This window comes from Pseudophryne corroboree, chromosome 11 (assembly GCF_028390025.1).
Source record: "Pseudophryne corroboree isolate aPseCor3 chromosome 11, aPseCor3.hap2, whole genome shotgun sequence".
Classification (NCBI taxonomy): Eukaryota; Metazoa; Chordata; class Amphibia; order Anura; family Myobatrachidae; genus Pseudophryne; species Pseudophryne corroboree.
In genome coordinates this window covers 218,646,725-218,670,022 of record NC_086454.1, presented here as the reverse complement: position 1 = coordinate 218,670,022, position 23,298 = coordinate 218,646,725, and the positions used below count along the sequence as shown (strand labels likewise).

The window sequence follows — 23,298 nt, the reverse complement described above, 5'->3', positions numbered from 1 at the left end:
CATTTGCATTGCTAAGGACTGCAAATGCAATGCTGCTGCAAGCAGCTTTGCATGTGCAATCCTTAATAAATCAGGAACACTGTCGGGATTCCGGCATGTGTCTTTCGGCAGCCGGGATCCCAATTATTATACGTCATTGTGATTAAGCAGAGAGCCCCCTGCATATTTTATAAGTGGAAAAATATGTAGTTATGGTAGACTTACCGTCAATAACTCTATTTCTCCAAAGTCCACAATATCCATAGGATAACATTAGGATATGAGGTAGCGTCAGCGGATTAGCACCAATCAAAAGTTTCCGGCCTCCCAGAATGCAACGGGTCTGTCTCATATATCCCTGCCTCCTGGCTCAGGCAATTCCATTTTCCAAAGCTCAAGGCAAGAGCATCATACAGAACCTTAATCAGGCATGAAGAACATACAAACACACTTCCATACAAGAAGGAAGAGGTTAGTAAGTATAAGGATCCTCAAATCAGGTCCATCAAGGTGGGAACCCTGTGGAACCTGTGAACTTCGGAGAAATAGAGTTATCAACAGTGAGACTACCATAACTACACATTTCTCCTGCAGGGTCCACAGGTTATAAACAGGATAACATTGGGATGTCCCAAAGCAATATTAGTGGAGGGGACGCTCTTGATTGGACAGGAGAATCCTTCGCCCGAATGCAGCGTCCTGAGAGGCAAAGGTATCAAAGGCATAATGTCTAATGAATGTGTTAATGGAAGACCATGTGGCTAATTTAGATATCTGTTCAGCTGAGGCACCACATTGTGCTGCACATGAAGGACCTACTTTACAAGTAGAGTGAGTAGACATTAGCCGGAATAGCGAGATCAGCTTTGATAATATGCTTCTGAAATAGTCATCTGAAGCCACCTAGCAAGTGTCTGCTTGTCAGCAGGACATCATCTCTTGTGAAATCCGTAGAAAACAAAGAGAGTATCTGTCTTTCAGATGGCACTGGTCCAATCCACATAGATCCCTAACGCATGGACTATGTCTAATGATGCATCTTCCGTAGAAAGGTCCGGTCCTTGGAAAGCAGGAACTACAATTTCTTCGTTAAGGTGGAACTTGGAGACCACCTTAGGAAGTTATCCATATTTGGTTCTGAGAAACCGCTCTATATGGGTGAAAAATCAAAAAAGGAGGGCGACATAATAACGCCCTTAAATCTGAGACTCTTCTAGCTGAAGCAATAGACAGTAGAAAGAGAACCTTAGCTGTCAACCATTTAAGATTCACTTGACTCAGTGGTTCAAATATGCAACATGAAGCACCTTTAGGACTATATTTAGATTCCAAGGAGCTGTAGGAAAAAAAAAAAAGGAGGTTGGATGTGAAGTATTCCTTGGAAAAAAAGTGTGAACATCCTGTAAGTTAGCAATTTTCTTTTGAAAGCATACAGTCAATGCTGACACCTGGACTCTCAAAGAAGCCACCCGTAGACCTTTATCCATTCAGCCTGAAGGAATGCTAGGACTCTGGAAACTCTAAAAGATCTAGGGTCAAGCTTCCTGGCACTGCACCACTGAATATAAGCATGCCATATCCGGTAATAAATGCGAGCAGAGGATGCTTTACTTGCTCTAAGCATTGTTTGAATTACTTGTTGTGAAAATCCTTTTGCTTTCACGATGGAAGTCTCAAGAGCAACGCCGTCAAAGACAGCCAATAAAGGAGCTTGTAATAACAAGGACCCTGAGACAGTAGATCTGGATGTTGAGGGATTAGAAACGGAGTATCCACCAACAGCCTCTGCAGATCTGTGTACCAATGTCTTCTTGTCCAAGCCAGAGCTATTAGTATCACAGCGCCCTTTCCCTGTTTGACTTTTCGCATCACCCTGGGCAACAGGGCGATTGGTGGAAACACATAGGCTAGACGAAAGTCCTATCTCACTGACAGAGCATGCAGGAAGGTTGCTTTTGAATCCTTTGTTCTTGACCCCTATGTGGGAAGTTTGTTGTTCTGACAAGAAGCCATTAGGTCCATCTGTGGCAGCCTCCACTTGTTTACCAGAATCTGGAAAACCTCTGGGTGTAAAGCCCATTTGTTTGCATGAATGGTGTGTCTACTGAGAAAATCTGCTTCCCAGTTTAGGACTTCCGGAACGAACATTGTGGACAAGGCCTGATGTTGAAGTTCTGCCCACCTTAACGTGAGGCTAACCTACTTCATTGCCTTTTGGCTGCGAGTTGCTCCCTGATAATTAAGGTATGCTACTGCTGTTGCATTATACAAGCGAATCTGCACTGGTTTTCCTTGTAATATGTCCTTTGCCTGAGTGAGTGCCATATAAATGGCCCGAAGTTCCAACATATTTATTGTCAGGCAACTTTCTTCCTTGGTCCACTACCACTGGGAAAAACACTTTCCTGACACTGCTCCCCAGCCCTGAAGACTGGCGTCCGTTGCCAGAATCTCCCACTCTAATATCCAAAAGGGTCGCCCTTTGTCCAGATGGGATGTCTGTAGCCACCAGGCTAACGACCTCCGTACTTCCAGAAAAAGGACTATAGTCTGATATAGACCATTCCATCTACAAAGAATTAGACGTTGAAGGGGCCTCCAGTGGAATTGAGCAGTGTCGAACGCGGACACCAGAGATCAAATAACTCGCATTGCTGCATGAATTAATACTTTTTGACTGTGCAGTAGCTCCTGAATCCTTGTCTGTATTGTGGATATTTTGTTCAGAGGTAGAAAAACTCTCTGAAGCCTGGAAGCCAATACAGCCCTCAGCTGTGTCATGCGTTGTGATGGAACCAAGGATAACTTTGCCCAATTTATGAGCCAGCCGTGGTTTTGTAAACAGGCTATTGTCCATTGCAGATGGCCCTGGAGAGTTCCTTGGGAATGAGCCAGGATTAACAGTTCGTCAAGGTATGGGAAAATTCTTATTCCCTGATGATGGAGATAAGCCGCCATCACCACCATAATTTTGGTGAACACTCTTGGAGCTGTAGCCAGTCCAAATGGTAGGGCCCGAAACTCAAAATGTTGCTGGAGGATAGCAAACCTGAGATAGCACTGATGGGATGTGCTATAGGTACATGCAGGTAAGCATCCTGGATATATAGGGATAACATAAAATCCCCCGGCTCCATTGCTAAGATAATGGAACATAAAGTATCCATATGAAAACGAGACACCCAAATGTATTTGTTCAGAGCTTTGAGATTGAGAATGGTCTGGTATGACCCATTTGGTTTCTGTACTAGAAACAGGTTGCAATAGAAACCTTGTCCCTGCTGAGCAGAGGGACCAGTACTATCATGCCTGATTGCAGCAACTTCTGAACTGCCTCCTGTAAAGCCCTGGCCTTCGTTTCCACAGATGATGTGCTGGTACAAACAAAATCTTTCCGGAGGGTGTTTCTTGAAGGCAAACGCATAACCACGAGATACCGCTTCTTGCACCCAGGCTTCTGTGGTGAACTTCTGCCAGGACTGTGCAAATAGAAGAAGTCGGCCTCCCACCCTGGGGTAACCAAGGTGGAGGCCAATGTCATCAGGCTGATGGCTTATCCATTGGTTTGTAAGCAGGCCTTCTGGTAGCCCAATGCTTTTTAATCTTTCCAGACTTATCTGATTGGGACTGTTTGCTGTAACCCTTTCCTTTCACTTTTCCTTGGATCTGAAAGGACAGAAAAGCTAGAAAATTAGGTGTAGACTTGTAAGTAGAAGGAAACTTCACTTTCTTAGAGTCTGCTTCTGACTCCGTAATATTGCTTAACTCTTTACCAAATATCTCCAGCAAAAGGCAGAATCTAGTACCTTTTTGGACTGTGAGTCAGCCTTCCATGTACGAAGCCAGACAGCTGTGCGTGCTGCTACTGCGGAGGCTGATGCCTGAGAAGCTACTATACCCATATCCAAGGCTGCTTCTTCCATAAAATTGCTGTTTGTTTAATACATGTTTAATACATGCAATATGGGACTTTTGTTCTCTAGACGCCAATGAAAGGCCATCTTCCAATGCAGCAGCCCAGGCTTAAGCCATTGTCGGCCTAACAACTGCTCCTGATATGGAAAAAACAGTTTTCAGAAAACCATCTATCTTTCTATCCGTTACATCATTTAATGATGCTGAAGGCAGAGGTAATGTAGATTTACACACAAACCGAATGACATGTGTATCTACCTTGGGAGCAACCTCCCGTTGCAAACAATTCCCAGCTGGAAGAAGATAATGAGAATCCCATTTTTTCGGAATTATGAACTTTTTACAGAGTGTAACCCAAGCCTCTTCCATGATTTCTGTCAGCTGTTCTGACTCCGGGAATTCAATTCTGACTCTTTTGGGACGTTTAAACACAGGTGCCTTGGATTTTAACAAAGGCTCTGCTGTCTCCTCTAAGGATAGAATGGCCTTCATAGCATTAATTAGCTCAGGTGCATCTACTGAGCTGAGACCTTCACCCTCAGACTCAGAATGCGAGAAACCATCCTCATCCTCTGACGAGTACCCTTCTGAAACATGTGTAGACTGTGAAAATGTTGTTTCATGTCTGTGTTAGTTAACTTTTCACAGGTCTTTCAGCCTGTTTTTGTTGAATGGCTGCAGATTCCTGGACTGGATGTGATAAAACCCAAGGGGATTGTTGTATGTCAGGGTTAACTGGGTAACCAATCCCTGGTATGGGAGCTGGTATTATCTGCTCGGCTATACTGGATAATGTTTGTGCAAATGAAGCCCATGGAGGTTCTGATTGAACAATTCGCATATAGGGGGTAATTCAGCGTTGATCGCAGAAGCATATTTATTAGCAGTTGGGCAAAACCATGTGCACTGCAGGTGGGGCAGATATAACATTTGCAGAGAGAGCTAGATTTGGGTAGGTTATTTTGTTTCTGTGCAGGGTAAATATTGGCTGCTTAATTATTACACTGTAATTTAGATTTCAGTTTTAACACACTCCACCCAAATCTATCTCTCTCTGCACATGTTATATCTGCCCCCCCAGAAGTGCACATGGTTTTGCCCAACTGCTAACAAATTTGCTGCTGCGATCAACTCTGAATTAGGTCCCTAATCTATTTTGTACCAGATCCTGAGAGGTTAACCCTGCAACCCTTTGCATGACAAACATGATATCAATGTTGGTGCTGCTGCGAAGAGTGTAACCTCCTCAACCTTGCCTCTCTTAGTCATGGTAAACAAATCACACACTTGTATGGTGTTAACTACACAATGTGTGACTGTATTCACTTTAAGCTAGCTAAAATGATATACAATCCGATCCTTCCCTGCCTTGCACCAGCATTGAGGATCGGTATATACAAAGACAGCAGAACTGACAAAAATATAGTACAGAAAAAAGTCAGCAGCTGCACTAGCAATCAGTCACAAGTTATACATTAGTATAATAAGCAATATGAGCATATATTTAACAACAGATACATTTCAGATATGTAGGAAAACAAATTACTGCATTACGTTATATAGGACTTTTAACGTATTCAGTCGCACAGTGAAAGAAACAGCAGTAACAGTTTATCAGACTCATATGCAACAGGCACTTATACAACTACTCGTACCCCAATTGTAGGCAGAGACTTAGTGCTGCATCACCTGCCCCAGGAGAGCGGGATAAAGGGAGACTTAACCCCGCTTCCAGGATGGATCAATAGTTATCCAATGCTGAGTGGATCCAGATGCAAATAGTGAACACGAACGCCCAAGTGAACACAGACGTACCAGTGACACAGCCGCCTATGCTGCGAATGGGTCAGTTAAATATCTAGCGTCTCAGACGGAAGCGAGAAATCAGTTCACGGCAGGAAACTCTGAAGAAATTGGTCATGAACCGGGGGCAGGGGCAACCAGGGGAATGTTTTACTCCCCACTGCTGACATCAATCTCAGGGATTGCGGCCGCACACTAACCCCTAGAGCCTATGAACCCTGAGGTCTAGCGCTGGTGCACCTGAGGTGGCAGCCGCATCAGTGACTGTTAGGTAGTCTCTTCCCGAAAACAGTGTGGCTGTGTCTCGCGTCTCCCCCGCTAAGCGGAACAGACGCCCTACCTTCTCCACGTGCTCCGGCCACAGCCTGGTAACATCAGCTGGACTTGCTAGTACATCCTACACAGACGCCCACCAAAACAGCACTGTATAAGTAGGTAAGCGTTGTCGTGACCCGGAGGCGAGTTGTTGAAGCGACTCTACCTAAGGTACGTATAAGATGCTTTTTGGAAAGATTGTTCAAAATGAATAAGGCTATAAAAATAAAATAATAAATGACCATAACCGGCTCCTGCTGCACCAAACAAAAAATAGGATTTTAGTACCTACCGGTAAATCCTTTTCTCCTAGTCCGTAGAGGATGCTGGGGACTCCAAAAGGACCATGGGGTATAGACGGGATACACAGGAGCTTGGGCACACTGAAAAGACTTAAACTGGGTGTGAACTGGCTCCTCCCTCTATGCCCCTCCTCCAGACCTCAGTTATGGGATCTGTGCCCAGGGGAGACGGACATTTCGAGGAAAGGATTTTTGATTAAACTTTGGGCTACAAACATACCAGCCCACACCACAAACATACCGTTCAACCGGAGTAACAGTAAACCAGATAACAGTATGATTTAACAACAGCAACAAGCTGAAAACAATAAATACACCACCCGTGTATAAACTAATTTAGCCAGCAAGAAAACACTGCAAGCAACAGTCCGCACTGGGATGGGCGCCCAGCATCCTCTACGGACTAGGAGAAGAGGATTTACCGGTAGGTACTAAAATCCTATTTTCTCTTATGTCCTAGAGGATGCTGGGGACTCCAAAAGGACCATGGGGTTTATACCAAAGCTCCAGACCGGGCGGGAGAGTGCGGACGACTCTGCAGCAACGACTGAGCAAACGCAAGGTCCTCATCAGCCAGGGTATCAAACTTATAGAACTTAGCAAAAGTGTTTGATCCCGACCAAGCAGCTGCTCGGCAAAGCTGTAACAGCGAGACGCCTCGGGCAGCCGCCCAAGATGAGCCCACTTTCCTGGTAGAATGGGCTTTTACTGACTACGGCACTGGTAGCCCGGCCGATAAATGAGCCTGCTGAATCGTACTACAAATCCAGCGTGCAATAGTCTGTTTTGAAGCAGGATGACCAATCTTGTTGGAAGCATACAGGACAAACAGCGCCTCAGTTTTCCTGGCAACAGCCGTTCTGGTGACGTAGATCTTAAAAGCTCTCACAACATCCAGAGACTTTGGAACCGCCACAGCATCCGTAGCCACCGGCACCACAATAGGTTGGTTAATGTGAAATGAAGAAACCACCTTCGGCAGAAATTGTTGACAAGTCCTCAATTCCGCCCTATCCGAATGAAAAATCAAGTACGGGCTCTTATGAGATAAGGCCGCCAACTCTGACAGTCGCCTGGCAGATGCCAGCGCCAACAGCATGACTACCTTCCAAGTGAGAAATTTCAACTCAACCTTACGCAAAGGTTCAAACCAGGAAGACATGAGAAACTGTAAGACCACATCAAGATCCCATGGCGCTACAGGAGGCACAAACGGAGGATTGATATGCATTACTCCTTTCACAAAAGTCTGCACCTCTGGGAGGACAGCTAATTCTTTTTGAAAGAAAATAGACAAAGCCGAAATCTGTACTTTGATGGAGCCTAATTTCAGGCCTGCATCTACACCTGCCTGCAAAAAGTGGAGAAAGCGACCCAAGTGAAAATCTTCTGCAGGAGCCATTTTAGACTCACACCAGGAAACATACGTTCTCCAAATACGGTGATAATGTTTCGCCGTAACTTCCTTCCTAGCCTTAATGAGAGTGGGAATGACCTCCCCGGGAATACCCTTACGAGCTAAGATCTGGCGCTCAACTTCCATGCCATCAAACGCAGCCGCGGTAAGTCTGGAAACACGCATGGATCCTGCAACAACAGGTCCTCTCTTAGAGGAAGCGGCCAAGGATCTTCCACCAGTAATTCCTGAAGATCTGGGTACCAGGCCCTTCTTGGCCAATCTGGAACGACGAGAATCGCCTGAACCCTTGCTCGTCGAATGATCCCCAGTACCTTTGGAATGAGAGGAAGTGGAGGGAACACATACACCGACTGGAACACCGACGGAGACACCAGGGCATCCACTGCACTGGCTTGGGGGTCCCTTGACCTGGAACAATACCTCGGGAGCTTCTTGTTGAGACGAGACGCCATCATGTCGATCAACGGAATTCCCCAACGCTTTGTCGCCTCTGCAAATACCTCTTGGTGAAGAGCCCACTCTCCCGGATGGAGATCGTGTCTGCTAAGGAAATATGCTTCCCAGTTGTCCACTCCCGGTAGGAAGACTGCTGACAGGGTGCTCGCGTGTTGTTTCCGCCCAGCGAAGGATTCTTGTGGCCTCCGCCATTGCCGCTCTGCTCCGTGTTCCTCCTTGACGGTTTATATGCGCCACCGCTGTGATGTTGTCTGACTGTACCAGGACAGGTCGACCCTGAAGAAGGCTTCTTGCTTGTATCAGGCTGTTGTAAATGACTCTTAACTCGAGAACATTTATGTGGAGACAAGCTTCCTGGAGCGACCATTTCCCCAGGAAGTTTCTTCCTTGGGTGACTGCGCCCCAGCCCCGGAGACTAGCATCTGTTGTCAGAAGTACCCAATCCTGGATACCGAACCGGCGTCCCCCTAGGAGGTGAGAACTTTGTAGCCACCACAGGAGAGAAATTCTGGCTCTGGGAGATTGACTTAGTTTCCGGTGCATGTGCAGGTGAGACCCGGACCATTTGCTCAGCAAGTCCCACTGAAACACCCGTGCATGAAACCTGCCAAACGGAATGGCTTCGTACGCCGCAACCATTTTCCCCAGAGCCCGAGTACAGTGATGGATTGACACACTCGTCGGCCTCAGAAGTTCCCTTACCATCGTCTGCAGTTCCAGAGCTTTTTCTTCTGGAAGAAATACTATCCATAATTCCGTGTCCACAATCATGCCCAGAAAAGGCAGCCGAGTGGTCGGAATCAACTGAGATTTTGGCAAATTGAGCACCCAACCGTGCTGTCGCAGAACCGACAGTGACAAATTTACACTTCTCAGCAACCGCTCCTTGGACCTCGCCTTTATTAGGAGATCGTCCAAGTACGGGATAATTGTAACCCCTTGCTTGCGAAGGAGAATCATCATTTCTGCCATGACCTTGGTGAAAATCCTCGGGGCCGTGGAAAGCCCAAACGGCAACGTCTGAAATTGGTAATGAGAATCCTGTATCGCAAACCTGAGGAAGGCCTGATGCGAAGGCTATATCGGGCCGTGTAAGTAGGCATCCTTTATGTCGACTGACGCCATAAAATCCCCCCCTTCAAGGCTGGCAATCACAGTTCGAAGAGATTCCATCTTGAACTTGAAAACTTTCAAGTATGGATTGAGGGATTTTAGATTCAGAATCGGTCTGACCGAACCGTCCGGTTTGGCACAACAAAGAGGCTCAAGTAGAACCCCTCCCCCCGTTGGGACGGGGGAACGGGAACAATGACCCTCTGTTGACACAATTTTTGTATCGCTGCCAGCACCACCTCCCTGTCCGGAAGAGACACTGGTAAGGCCGAAATGAAAAATCGGTGAGGGGGCACCTCCCGAAACTCCAGCTTGTATCCCTGAGACACAATCTCTAGGACCCAAGGATCCAGGTCTGATTGAATCCAGACCTGACTGAAGATTCGCAGACGGCCCCCCACCGGTCCGGACTCCCCCAGGGAAGCCCCTACGTCATGCGGTGGACTTGGTAGAGGCAGGGGATGACTTTTGGTCCTGGGCGCCTGACACGGCAGGCGACTTCCTTCCCCTTCCTCTACCCTTTGAAGCGAGAAAGGACGAACCTTTTCCACGCCTGTATTTATTGGGACGAAAGGACTGCATCTGCTGATGTGGTGCCTTTTTTTTGTTGTGTGCAAACATAGGGACGTAAAGAGGACTTACCCGCAGTCGCAGTAGAGACCAGGAATAATGACAGACGTGTTTCCCCGCCTGTGATTACGTCGGTGGCTTCCTCAGTGTCGACACTGAGGAAGCCGCCGACATAATCAAAGGTGGGGAAACGCATCTGTCATTCCCTATACAGGATACAGCAGCAAAGACATCAGCCGGCCACAGGTGTGAAAACCCCATCGGCTTTTGGGGAGGAGAGTGCACTTTGAAAATACCCGGAGGCTCCAGATAAGGCTAAATCAGCCAGGAGGGGTTTTCTTAAGGACACTGCACAGGCACAGTATATTATACATTTGATCATATGAATGCTACGAACTGCTATATAAAAGGCTACAATCACGCATGATCTGCCTAGCTAAACGGCAGGAGCCTTTTTATAGAAAAAGTGTTTCTAATTGATGAAAGGTTGTGGTTGCTATTAACCTGAGGAGAAAGGAAAGTTTCATCTGGTAATAAGGATCTGCATTAACGCATCCTTTGTTGAAATACTAACGTCTGGAGTGTGAGACTTTTGCATGTTTGCATGCCATTAACCAAAAATGCTGAATAATCCACTCTTGCTTGGTTTTTCTAATTGATTAAAGCGCTGTTACCAATATTGCTTATTATATATATATATACAAGAGAAATACAAATAGCTCATTTAGAATATAGGTGCTAAGGGTATGAATATATTAGCTTCCTGAATTGGAGTTGAATGTTATATTAGATATTATTAAGCTCATTTATTGGTTTTATGTATTAATATTTTATGTGATGCTGGCCGTTATCAAGTACTGTATGTATGTGTGTAGAAACTAATTTTATGAGAAAATAAATATCCACATCAGATTGGTTTGCGCAGTTCCTGTATTTTGTTTTCTTAAGACTGGAAGCAGTAGGACTCTTGCGTGGTTGGCAGGAGGAAGTAGGAACTGGAGTGACTGCAGCAAAGAACCAGTGCCTCTGCATAAACCCGCTGATCCCCCTGCTTCTTCCATGTTCCGGCAGTCTGCATAGCCCCTCTTTGGTGACCAGTTTTTTTCTCCCTGTCTGTTCGAATACTGCAGAGAGGTCTGTCCAGTTAAGTTGTGAGGCATTACAGGGGCATGAATTGTTGTCTGATGGTGTGCAGAGAAACTGATACACGCTGAATGGGCATGTCTGATGGGCAGTGGAGCATGTGGGGTGGTCTGATGGCATGTGGTGAGGACTGAGGAGCATTTAAAGAATTTGGGGGATGAATGGTAAAGATTTTAAAAATTTCTTATAAATATGGGTTTGATATGTTACAGTATGTCGACATTTATCATGTTGACACTGATGATATGTTGACATGATTAAAACATTCCCAGTGGGGCAAGAACATGGTCTGGCAGCTCCAGCGGTGTCGCTGCTGTCTTAAGAATGTCAGCTGATGCGAAATTTTGGCGGTGAGTCACTTACCCAGATCTTCCCCCTGCAACCTAACCCTAATGTTGGCATTCTTCTGAACGTTGACTTTTCATATGCCTTCATTGTGAACATATAGCCATTTTGCATGTTCCATGTCGACATTCAACAATGTTGACATCATAACTGTTGACAATGGAACTGTAAACATGGTGACTGCATCCCATAAATACTATACCACACTCAGGCCCGGTGACAGGGGGGTACAAAGGGTATACCTGTCCCGAGCCCGAAGTTAAGGAGGGACTTGAGGTTCAGGGGGCATGAACAAAACAGTGTTGCAGTGGGAGAAACTGACCACGCCGCCAGTCCAGCGCAAGTAAGCAAAAAGGAAATATATCAAGCTGGTCAGGGTACCCCCCATCACCTCCCCTGGTTATCCCGGTCACCTGATCTGGTCTGTGCGGCACATTGTATGAGGCCAAGACCTCATGACACTGTGCCTGCTCTGGTCCTTCCCCTGCCTCACCACTGCCGCAGCAGCCACTAAGAGAAGCAGGAACAGGCAGCAATGCGAGTGAACGGAACCGCTAGGCACAACTTCAAGCAGCACCACACTCCAACACCATTGCAGACACTCTCCCAGCTCCCACCAATGAGGAAACAGTCACTACTTGACTTGAAGTCTGACTGTCGGAATACCGACACGGGGATCCCGACCGGCACAATCCCGACATATTCTCCCTCCGTGGGTGTCCACGACACCCATAGAGGGAGAATAAATTAGTGTCCCCGCAGCATGGCATTTTTCACTCTTCCTACGGTTCGTATACCGGACTACTGAGAAAACCAGAAAACTGACCAGTAGAAGGAAAGGTCTACACTACAGGCTGGAATACACACTGGATGTGGTACGCATATTATTTTGCACTTGGAAACCACTAACACAGAAGGCGCTGAGTCCTACCATTATATATATGTATATATATATATATATATATATATATATATACATACACATATACACACACCCCAGTATGTGCATAGGTACACACAAGGGAGGGATGTGTGGGTGGGGGTCGAGGGTAGCAGGGTCAAGTTGGGGGGCCCCCGGAAATCTGTGCCCCGGAATTTCTGTTGCCGGCCCTGACCACACTGTATAACGCCACAATTCATAATTCGCCACACAGTTGTAGCAATGCGTTGCAACCAAAATGTTGCCCTTCAAAATTAAAATGTGCCCTCAACAGTAATCAGCACTGTCTTCAAAAAAATCCTACAGCGAACATTAATATTGTGTTAAGATGTAATATATTCTCACTATGGTGCCTATTTATTAACCAATTCTGCCCTTCTGTTGAAACTGCTATTTCCAGATGGTTAAAGGCAGAATTAAGTGTCCTTCAGATGTACTAAAGAGGAGGCTTCTGCAGCAACTGTCCCCATAGCGTGCTGCATGGGCTAATGCCGTGTTAGCCCAGTATCGGCTTTGGGGCTGCTCTGCCAGAGAGGATCTTGCGATCCCTCTCTGTAGGGTTGCAGGGTGTCCAAAGAGATTTGTTACTTTTGATGCATTGCACAGCTGGATAGATGTGTATGCACAGGAGACACAAGGGGGTCTGCAAATAAAAGTCAAGTGATCGAAGATGCAATGTCTTATTTCTTCATGATATCTGGGACACACTCTCATGGAGTCCTTATCCTGGTGATTAAGAGTGATACACTTGAGCGGAAGAAGAATCCTTATAGCCTTAATATACAGCAATAAGGATTGTTAATTTTTGATAGCAGACTGCATATTTTAATATATACCCATATAGCTATACATATATACACACACAGATTTAACATTCATGACAACACTAAATTACACGTATGCTCATTACTAGGGGGGTTTCACATTTGCATCATATTTAGTGCCATCTTACAGTCACGTTAGCATTTCACTTCTATCCAATGAATCCAAATCCTCTAGTAACGTGCCTGACCACTTTACTATAGCTTTAGAGATCCATGTACAGGCAACAGTAGGCCTCGGCGCCACCTCTGAAGCAGTGTATATGGATTTGAGCGTAGTGTCAATCTTACGATCAGCCGGTTCTTTTAACGCGGTAGATCCAGGGACAGGTAAAACCACCTTTTTCGACAGTCTGGAAACAGATGCGTCAACTTTGGGTGGGTTTTCCCATTTTTTTTCTATCTACCTCAGGGAAGGGAAAAGCAACCAGAATCCTTTTGGGAATCTGGAATTTTTCTCCGGGTTTTCCCAGGATTTTTCAAACAAAGCGTTTAATTCTTTAGACGCAGGGAAGGTTAGCGAGGCTTTCTCATTGTCTGTGAAGTAAGCTTCCTCAACCTGCTCAGGTGTTGTGTCAGCAATATTTAACACATCTCTAATGGCCTCAATCATTATCTGCACCTTTTGCAAGGGATGCCGCGCCCCTCAGCACCTCCCCATCACCGTCTGCCATGTCAGAGTCGGTATCCGTGTCATCTTACATAATCTGGGCAAGTGCACGTTTCTATGGGTGTATTGCTAGGGGATTTTGAAGGCATAGTAACAAAACCTGACAAAACTGCCATAGACTTCTTTAAAACCTGAGTTTCAATCTCAGTATGAGCTACCCTAGTAGAAATCTGAGAGATCATACCCTTAATAGAGGTTAACCACTCAGGCTCATTAATAGGGATCTGAGACAAGACATTACATTCCTGTGTACATGGAATGGATTCCTCCTGAGAGGAAATGTCCTCTGCAGCATAAAACACAGAGGGGGTCATTCCGACCCGTTCGCACGCAGCGGTTTATCGCTGCGGTGCGAACGGGTGCGGAATACGTATGCGCGGCGGGAGCAGTTCACGACATTGCCCGGCGACAGGGGTCGACGGGTTACATCGCGACTTTCAAAGGAAGCAGTCGCAGAGCCGACCGCTAAGAAGATTGGCAGGAAGGAGGCGTGCCAGGACGGATCCGGACCGTTTGGAGCCGTTTTCGGGGAGTGGTGAGTATAACGCAGGCATGCCCAGAAGAGCGGAGGAGTGACGTCAAAGCCGGGCGCATCATCGCTGGACCCAGCGCACAGGTTAAGTAGGTATAGGCCTTGTCTACTTGTGCTTGAAATTTTTTTAGCTTAGCAGGGCTGCACAAGCGACCGCAGTCCCTGCTAAGCTAAAATACAAAAAGTTGCTGGCTGCGATCAAGTCGGAATGACCACCAGAGTCACTAGACATGGCTATGTGAGACAACAAACGCCCACACACACACAGGGAAATATCACAGTTTCCCCCAAGTATGCCACAGAGAAACACAGAGATTGGAGCCAACCCACACACAACGCTTCCTAGGTACATATAATACAACCACATGGCGCTTACTGTGTACCTTTATAGACTACACAGTATATACACAGCCTCCCCCCCCCCCCTTCTACAACCCCTTGGTACCTCACAGGATAGCTGGAGTTGCTTGGAGGGACAGCTCTCCCTGTCAGCATCTCTGTACAGGATCTGCAGGCAGGAAAATGGCGCTGAACGCTGCTGATGAGCTCCGCCCCCTGAACATGGCGCTGCTTCCCGCTCTTCATTTCTTTATACTGGCCTAAGGAATTGTGCTGGCAGCGTTACCGAGCTCCTCGACAGCCTTGGTGACCAGTGTAGGGTATAGGCGCTGGCTCAGGGCGCCCCTCACAGAGCCACACTATGTACCGCTGAACCTCCGGAGCGCAGTTAATACTGCGCTCCCACCCTGTTGCCGCCATCTTCACACCGGCTCCACGCTTGCCAGGGGGGCCGGTGACTCACTCGCCACCGGAATCTTCTGGCTCTGTTAGGTGGTGGCGGCAGTGCTGTGGGAGTGAGCGGTCGCCTGGGGTGGCTAACGATCATCACCCTCAGGAGCTCAGTGTCCTGTCAGCGGAGATAGTGGCTCGATCCCCGCAGGGCGGACACTACTCCCCCCCCTAAGTCCCACGAAGCAGGGAGCCTGTTGCCAGCAGCCTCCCTGTGCCTAACTCTATAAAAAAACAATAAAACTAGAAAAACTCCTATGGAGCTCCCCTAGCTGTGACCGGCTCCTCCGGGCACATTTTCTAAACTGAGTCTGGTAGGAGGGGCATAGAGGAAGGAGCCAGCCCACTCTCAAACTCTTAATTAAAGTGCCAATGGCTCCTAGTGGACCTGTCTATACCCCATGGTACTAATGTGGACCCCAGCATCCTCTATGACGTAAGAGAAATGCCCATTGCCCTACATTATGCCCCATACAGTAATGCCCAATGCACCATATTATGCCCCACACAGTAATCTTCCTTATGCCCCACACAGTAATGCCCATTGTGCCACATTATGCCCTACATAGTAATTGTCAGACAACACCAACCTATCCATGTACAGATAGTCTGAAGCTGGCGTTCATCCAGGGATTCCCCGCCACCATTGTAGCTGGCATATGTCCAGGGTCCCAACTCCTCATCACAAGCCACTTCAGCGTATCCTTGCGAGCTAGTATTTCATAGAATGTGCTGCTCTTTCATGACATCACATCACACATTTCTGAAACTTCTCCCTCTGAACACAGTGGTGCAGTGCGGGGAGTGTGTGTGGGGGGGGGGGGGGGGTTGTGGATGGTCAGACAAGTCTTGATTGTGGCGGAATGAGGGCCTCATGTCATCACATACACCCCCCTATGCCCACAATCACTGCCCAGCATTGCACATGGTACAGGTTAATGCCCAGCACATACATTCTCCCCTTTCCACAGTCACTGCCCAGCACATACACCCCCCCTACTACCCCCCCCCCCCCCCATGGCTACAGTCACTGGCCGGGACATACACCCCCCATGCCCACAGTCCGTGCCTGGCACATACACCCCCCCATGCCTACAGTCACTGCCCGGCACATACAACCCCCATGCCAACAGTCACTGTCCAGCATGTACACCCTCCCATGCCCAGTCACTGCCCAGCAAATACCCCCCAATGCCCAGTCACTGCCCCCCCCCCCCATGCCCAGTCACTGCCTGGTACATATAATCCCACCATGGCCAGTCACTGGCCAGCACATACACCCCACTCATGCTCAGTCACTGCCCAGCACATACACCCCCCCATGCCCAGTCGCTATTCAGCACATACACCCCCCCATGCCCAGTCACTATTCAGCACATACAACCCCCCATGTCCACAGTCACTGCCTAGCACATACACCGTGCCCAGTCACTATCCAGCACATACACCCCCCACCATGCCCAGTCACTGCCCAGCACATAAATCATCACCCTTCCCCCCCATGCCCACAGTCACGGTAACGCATTTCATCCTTACAGCAAGGTGCAGCCACCACACACAGCAGTATGCCGGGAAACAGTCTATACGGCTGCCGGCGGATGAGGAAAGAGCTCCCAGCAGCGCAGCCGCACTCAGTGATTTGAGACAGGTAGCCAGCTGGGCTGTACCACAGTGCGCCGCGTGCTCGCCCGAAGATCCACCCACTGGAAGCCTCAAGTGCGACGCGGTCATTCAGTCTGATCGGGGCAGGGGAGATTTGGGAGGGTGGCAATTAATTTTAAAGAAAAAACAGATGCAGCAGCCAGACAGGGAGCAGGGCGGGGCACCACCGGCACCTCGAGATCCATAGCAGCTGCATCCCCTGCACCTATGATAGCTAAGCCATTGGGTGGCGCTGACTGACTGAGGGCCGCCATCCTCCTCCTCCTATTGGCCTAGCTCTGTGACTCTATGACTGTGACTTCGCCCAATGTTAGTGACAGATCTGGACAATTATATAGGACATACATACAAATACAGGATACAAAATTACAGAATTGATCACAATATGTCACTTAGAGCCAGATACTATAACATAAACATAATATCTGGCAGGACTGCTGTCAAAAATTGTGGGGCTCAGATCTAACAAAATAGGCATGGCCCCCATGGGAGTGGAGCGGTGAATAATGTGGGTCGAGTCAAAGTTTGGGCTGTGGTCATAGCGGTGGGGGTGTTAATATAACAGTCTAACACATAAATGGTAAGGGGATTTATGGTAAGAACTTACCTTTGTTAAATCTCTTTCTGCGAGGTACACTGGATTCCACAGGGAATAAAATCGGTGTGTAGAGTTGGATCTTGATCTGAGGCACCAACAGGTTAAAAGCTTTGACTGTTCCTAGGATGCTTAGCGCCACTTCCTCTATACCCCCGCCTCCAGGCACTGGAGGTCAGTTTTGTTAACCAGTCCAATGCAAAGAGACGACAACAGTTAGTAGCCACATACAAAACATTCTCACGACAGGAGAAGGTACCAGCAGCTAATGCCGTACAAACCCAAAGAAGCTAAGTGCGTCAGGATGGGCGCCCTGTGGAATCCACTGTACCTCGCAGAAAGAGATTTAACAAAGGTAAGTTCTTACCATAAATCTCCTTTTCTTCAGCGGGGTACACTGTGATTCCACAGGGAATTACATTGGGGATGTCCTAAAGCAGTTCCTCATGGTAGGGAACGCACTAGAACCCGGCGTCCAAAGGAGACATCCTGGGAGGCGGAAGTATCGAAGGCATAGAACCTTATGAACGTGTTATCTGGGGACAACGTAGCCGCCTTGCAGAATTGTTCAAGAGTCGCACCACGGCGGGCCGCCAAAGAAGGTCCAACAGACAGAGTAGAATGGGCTTTGATGGTAGCAGGAGCTGGCAGGCCAGCCTGTAAATAAGCATGTGCAATAACCATTCTAATCCATCTGGCCAAAGTCTGCTTATTAGCAGGCCAGCCACGTTTGTGAAAACCAAAAAGGACAAATAGAGAATAAGATCTCCTAAGCGAAGCTGTTCTCTTCATATAAATATGGAGAGCCCATACCACATCCAAAGACCGCTCTTTGGAGGTTAGAACTGGAGAACCACAATCTCTTGGTTAAGGTGGAAAGAAGACACCACCTTAGGCAGACAACCAGGGCAAGTTCAAAGAACTGCCCAGTCACAGTGAAAAATCAGAAAGGGTGACTGACAGGACAAGGCACCCAAATCTGAAACCCGTCTAGCAGAGGCAATAGCCAGCAAAAACAAGACCTTAAGAGTAAGCCACTTAAGGTCCACAGACTCAAGAGGTTTAAACGGAGACTCTTGTAAGGCATCCAGAACAACCAACAAATCCCAAGGAGCCACAGTAGAAACGTAGGGAGGTTGAATCCGTAAAACACCCTGAGTGAATGTATAAACATCAGGCAGAGTAGCAATTTTTCTCTGAAACCATATCGACAAGGCAGAAATATGAACCTTGAGGGAGGCAAGACGAAGGCTTAAGTCCAGGCCCTGTTGCAGGAAAGCCAAAAGCATGGCAGTTCTGAACTTGTATGCATCATAATTGTTAGTAGCACACCAGGTGAAGTAAGAATTCCAGACCCTACGATAAATCTGAGCAGAAGCCGGTTTACAGGCCTTCAACATAGCTTGAATGACCGCCTTAGAAAAACCTTTGGCCATCAGTACTGAAGCTTCAACAGCCACGCCGTCAAAGCCAGCCGGGCAAAATCCTGGTAGACACAAGGGCCCTGAACGAGGAGGTCTGGGCGCTGCAGAAGTAGAAGAGGACGCTCTATCGAGAGACCCTGCAGGTCTGAGAACCAATGCAGTCTGGGCCACGCTGGAGCAATTAGAAGTAGTATTCCTCCTTCCTGCTTAAACTTCTGTATTACCCTGACAGAAGTGACACCGGAGAGAACACGTACGGTAGCCGAAATTTCCATGGAATTGCCAGTGCGTCCACAAACGCAGCTTGAGGATCCCTTGTCCTTCCTCCGAATACCAGAACCTTGTGATTGTGTCGAGACGCCATCAGGTCTACATCTGGTAGGCCCCAGTTGTCCACATGGAGTTGAAAGACTTCCGGATGAAAACTCCACTCCCCAGCGTGTACGTCCCGACGACTGAGGAAGACTGCTTCCCAGTTGAGGAATTCCGGAATGAACACTGCCGATATGGTTGGCAGAAGGCGTTCTGCCCATTGAAGGATTTTGACACTTCCAACATTGCCATGCGGCTTCGAGTGCCGCCATGATGATTTATGTACGCCACCATGGTGGCATTGACGGACTGTACTTGAACAGGCCTGTTCTGTACCAGAGGCAGGGCTAGCGTCAACGCATTGAACACTGCCCGCAATTCCAGAATGTTTATCGGGAGGAGACTCCTCCCTGGTCCACTAACCCTGAAGAGAGTGTTGCTCCAACGCCACGCCCCAACCCTGCAGACTGGCATCCGTCGTTAGAAGGACCCAGTTGGAGATCCAGAAGTGACAACCCCTGCTCAGTTGCTGGTCCTGTAGCCACCAGGTCAGTGACAGGCGGACCTCTGGAGTCAAGGAGATCATGCGAGTCCTGATCTGGTGAGGCAGGCCGTCCCATTTGGAAAGGAATAACCTCTGTAGAGGGCTGGAGTGAAATTGAGCGTACTCTACCATGTCGAAAGCCGAAACCACGAGACCTAGTACTTGCATCGCCGAGTGTATCGACACACGTGGGCGGGATAGGAAGCATATTAACTTGTCCTGAAGTTTCAGGACATTCTCTGGAGACAAAAACAACCGCTGGTTGTGGGTGTCCAAATAGTGCCCCCAGGTGCACCATGCTCTGAGCAGGGACCAGGGAAGATTTCTTCCAGTTGATGAGCCACCCGTGGGCTTGCAGGAATTGGACCGTCAGCTCCAGATGACGAAGGAGAACCTCTGGGGAGTTCACCATGATCTACAAGTCGTCCAGATACGGTAGTATCCTGATACCCTGAAGGTAGAGCAGAGCCGTCATGACCGCCATGACCTTAGTGAAAATTCTTGGAGCCGTGGTCAGACCAAAAGGTTAAGGCCTGGAATTGAAAATGTAGGTTGCCAATAGCAAACAGCAGGTATTGCTGATGCGACACCACAATAGGTATATGCAGGTAAGCATCCTGTATGTCCAGGGATATCATATAGTCCTTGGGCTCCAAAGCCAGAACAATAGAGCGAAGAGTTTCCATACGGAATTTGGCAACTTTTACAAATTTGTTCAAAGACTTGAGGTTGAGAATGGTCCAGGAAGACCCATTCGGTTTTCGGAAATAGGAACAGCGTTGAATAATACCCGCTGCCTCTCTGAGTCAGAGGCACCGGCACTATCACTCCTGAGTTCAGGAGGGATTGTACCACCAGATGGAGTTTTTGCTTTTATCGGATCCGAAGGGATGTTTGTTGAGCAAAATTGGCGAGGGGGACGTTTCTTGAAAAAGATGGCGTATCCGTGAGCGACGACTTCCCTTACACAGGCGTCCAAAGTGGTCTGTAACCATACCTGGGCAAACCGTAGAAGTCAGCCTCCCACCCTGGGATCCCCCAGGGGGAGGCCCGCCCCGTCATGCAGCAGGCTTGTCTGTTTTGGAAGCAGGCTGACGGGCAGCCCAAGAACGTTTAGGTTAGAGCTTAGTGGATTTGGAAGTGTGAGCCTATTTCAGGTACGCCTGACCCTTTGCTTTACCTGGAGGTAGAAAAGAACAAAAGGAAGTACTCTTAGCCTTCGGAGCCGAAGGAGAAGTACTAGGGAGACATGCAGTCTTAGCGGATGCTAAGTCAGCAACAATCTTATTGAGGTCGTCCCCAAAAAGAATATTTCCCTTAAAAGGGATCACCTCCAAGGTATTTTTAGAGTCCAGATCAACAGAACAGGACCGCAGCAAGAGAATCCTGCGAGCCAGAATGGACGTAGTAGACGCTTTGGCCGCCAGGACACCTGCATCAGATAACACCTCCTGAATATAATGAGAGGCTGTAATAATATATGAAAGACACTGTCTAGCATTATCAGGAAAATCAGACGGTATCTCCGCTTCAACATCCTGAACCCAAGCTTCAATAGCTTTTGCAACCCAAGAAGCTGCAATAGTGGGCCGATGCACAGCTCAAGCCAGAGTGTAAATGGACTTCAATCAACCCTCCACACGCTTATCCGTTGGTTCCTTCAGCGAGGTGACAGTAGTGACAGGCAGAGCAGATGACACCACCAGACGCGCGATTTGTGAGTCCACTGGCAGCGGTGTTTCCCAATTTTTACTTAACTCTGTAGCAAGGGGATAACGAGCTAGCATTTTTTTAGACAGGGAGAATTTCTTTCCTGGATATTTCCAGGATTCCTGACGTATGTCAATTAAGTGGTCAGAATGAGGTAAAACTAATTTAGTGACCTTCTGACGCTTGAATTTATCAGATTTCTTCGAGGTAGCTGGAGGTTCTTCGTCATCATCAATTTGAAGAATCAGCCTGATAGCCTCCAAGAGGTCAGGAACATCCACTTGTGTCATAGATTCCCCATCAGAAGCATCTGCATCAGTGTCTGAGGGGTCAGTATATGCAAAAGAGGGTGATAGAGTCTGCACAGGATCTCTCAATCTGTAAACTTACTGATTTAATTACTATAGGATAAACCTATAACTATAACGTTAACCAACATCTGGCAATGAGTAATTAAATAATTAGTATCTGGCACTAGGTTGGCGGTGCTCCCAGAGGTAGTTCAGTGAACTAGTATAAGGAAAATGTATGGTTCCTGTATAGTACAGGAGCCAAAGAGAAAAAGAAGAAAGACTACAAGTCTCTTCTGGGGCACACTTTTGTTGTGAATTATGTAATATTGTAATATTAAAATATAACTTTTATTAGTATTCCTCAAAAATAGGGGCTCTAAGGCAAAAAGGAACTGAAAAATGATAAGGATATTTTCAATTATATCAAAAGGTTAATCTATCCGATTTAAGCATAGTTGATTGTATCAGGTGATACAAATCAAACTGACTGGCTCCGTTTGGCAAAAATATATATATATATATCTCTCTAGTGTTAGAAAAACTGCAATTATGGTATGCACCCTATATTGGTTATCCTCTTCCGAAAAAATGAAGTGTACTTATAATAAAGATAACAATGACAATATACCGGAAGAGAGGGGTATTTCTCTATCTAACAAACCGGGCTCACCCTGATAATTAGTAAGAGTCTACTTCCACAATCTGAGGTGGATATAGTAAATAATAACAGTACTTTGGCTCCGGGTCCTATGTTCTAAATTAGGATATAAATACCTGCAGTACCAAGTATTCTCTGGTGGTCTCCCAACCAGGTACTGACCTGGCCCACAGTGCTTGGCTTCCAAGATCAGACGAGGTTGGGCATACTTAGTGTGGTTTGACCGCAGGTGGATATATCCTGCTTAATAATGCCCGGAACCAAATATTAAGTACTGCGAGATCCAAATTTTAGGTGAAATACCTGGGAGCTCTTTAAGTCCAGATCATAGTAGCATCAAAATAAATAATGATGAAGGTAATAAATTGAGGATGAGTCCTGGACCAGAGTGCGGCTTACTGACCAGCCTGATGCTGTCCCATTGTTGCCATGTTTAACATGTATTTTGAGTTAATATATTGTGCATAGGTGAAAAGTCACATCAGTATCTGAAAAACTTATTTCAACAAAAATTGCATGCAGTTTTGTGTAAGTGTTAAATCCGATGGAGCATCAAACAGAAAGATTTATCCTACTGTTAGGTGATGGGGTGAAATACCCCCCTTGGTCATTAGAAACCGCCGCTAGAGGTCCGTAGTAGAGGGTGAGTCCAGCAGAGAGACGCCAGTGTCCGTGGTCCGCCGACCGGAAGTTTGGAAACTGGAACCGGAAGTGACAACCGGAAGTGACGACGTACGTTTCGCTCGGGGAGCTTGTTCACGGAGTGCCTGCTCCCTGGCTCTCTGATGCTGATTTTTAAGGACCTGGTGGGTCCTGATGATTGATGAATTGATTGCTTGTGATCATTGATTAAATAATTGATTAATTACTCAGAGTTATATAGACGCAGATTTATTATGACTGAATATATGTTCCCTGTGCGGTCATATGACCATAATGTGATTAGAGCTAAATTATATGAAGATTATAATGTTTGGGAAGATGTTT

The 23,298-nt window shown here is 47.1% G+C and overlaps 1 protein-coding gene and 1 pseudogene across 2 annotated transcripts in view; both read right to left on the bottom strand.

Annotated features, from left to right (window-relative positions):
• The window catches only part of SLC12A4 (solute carrier family 12 member 4), a 939,289-nt gene that overhangs the window by 612,110 nt on the left and 303,881 nt on the right, over nt 1–23,298 (bottom strand). The gene's annotated exons all lie outside the window — the stretch shown is intronic.
• Nucleotides 22,425–22,542, bottom strand: LOC134971546 (5S ribosomal RNA; annotated as a pseudogene).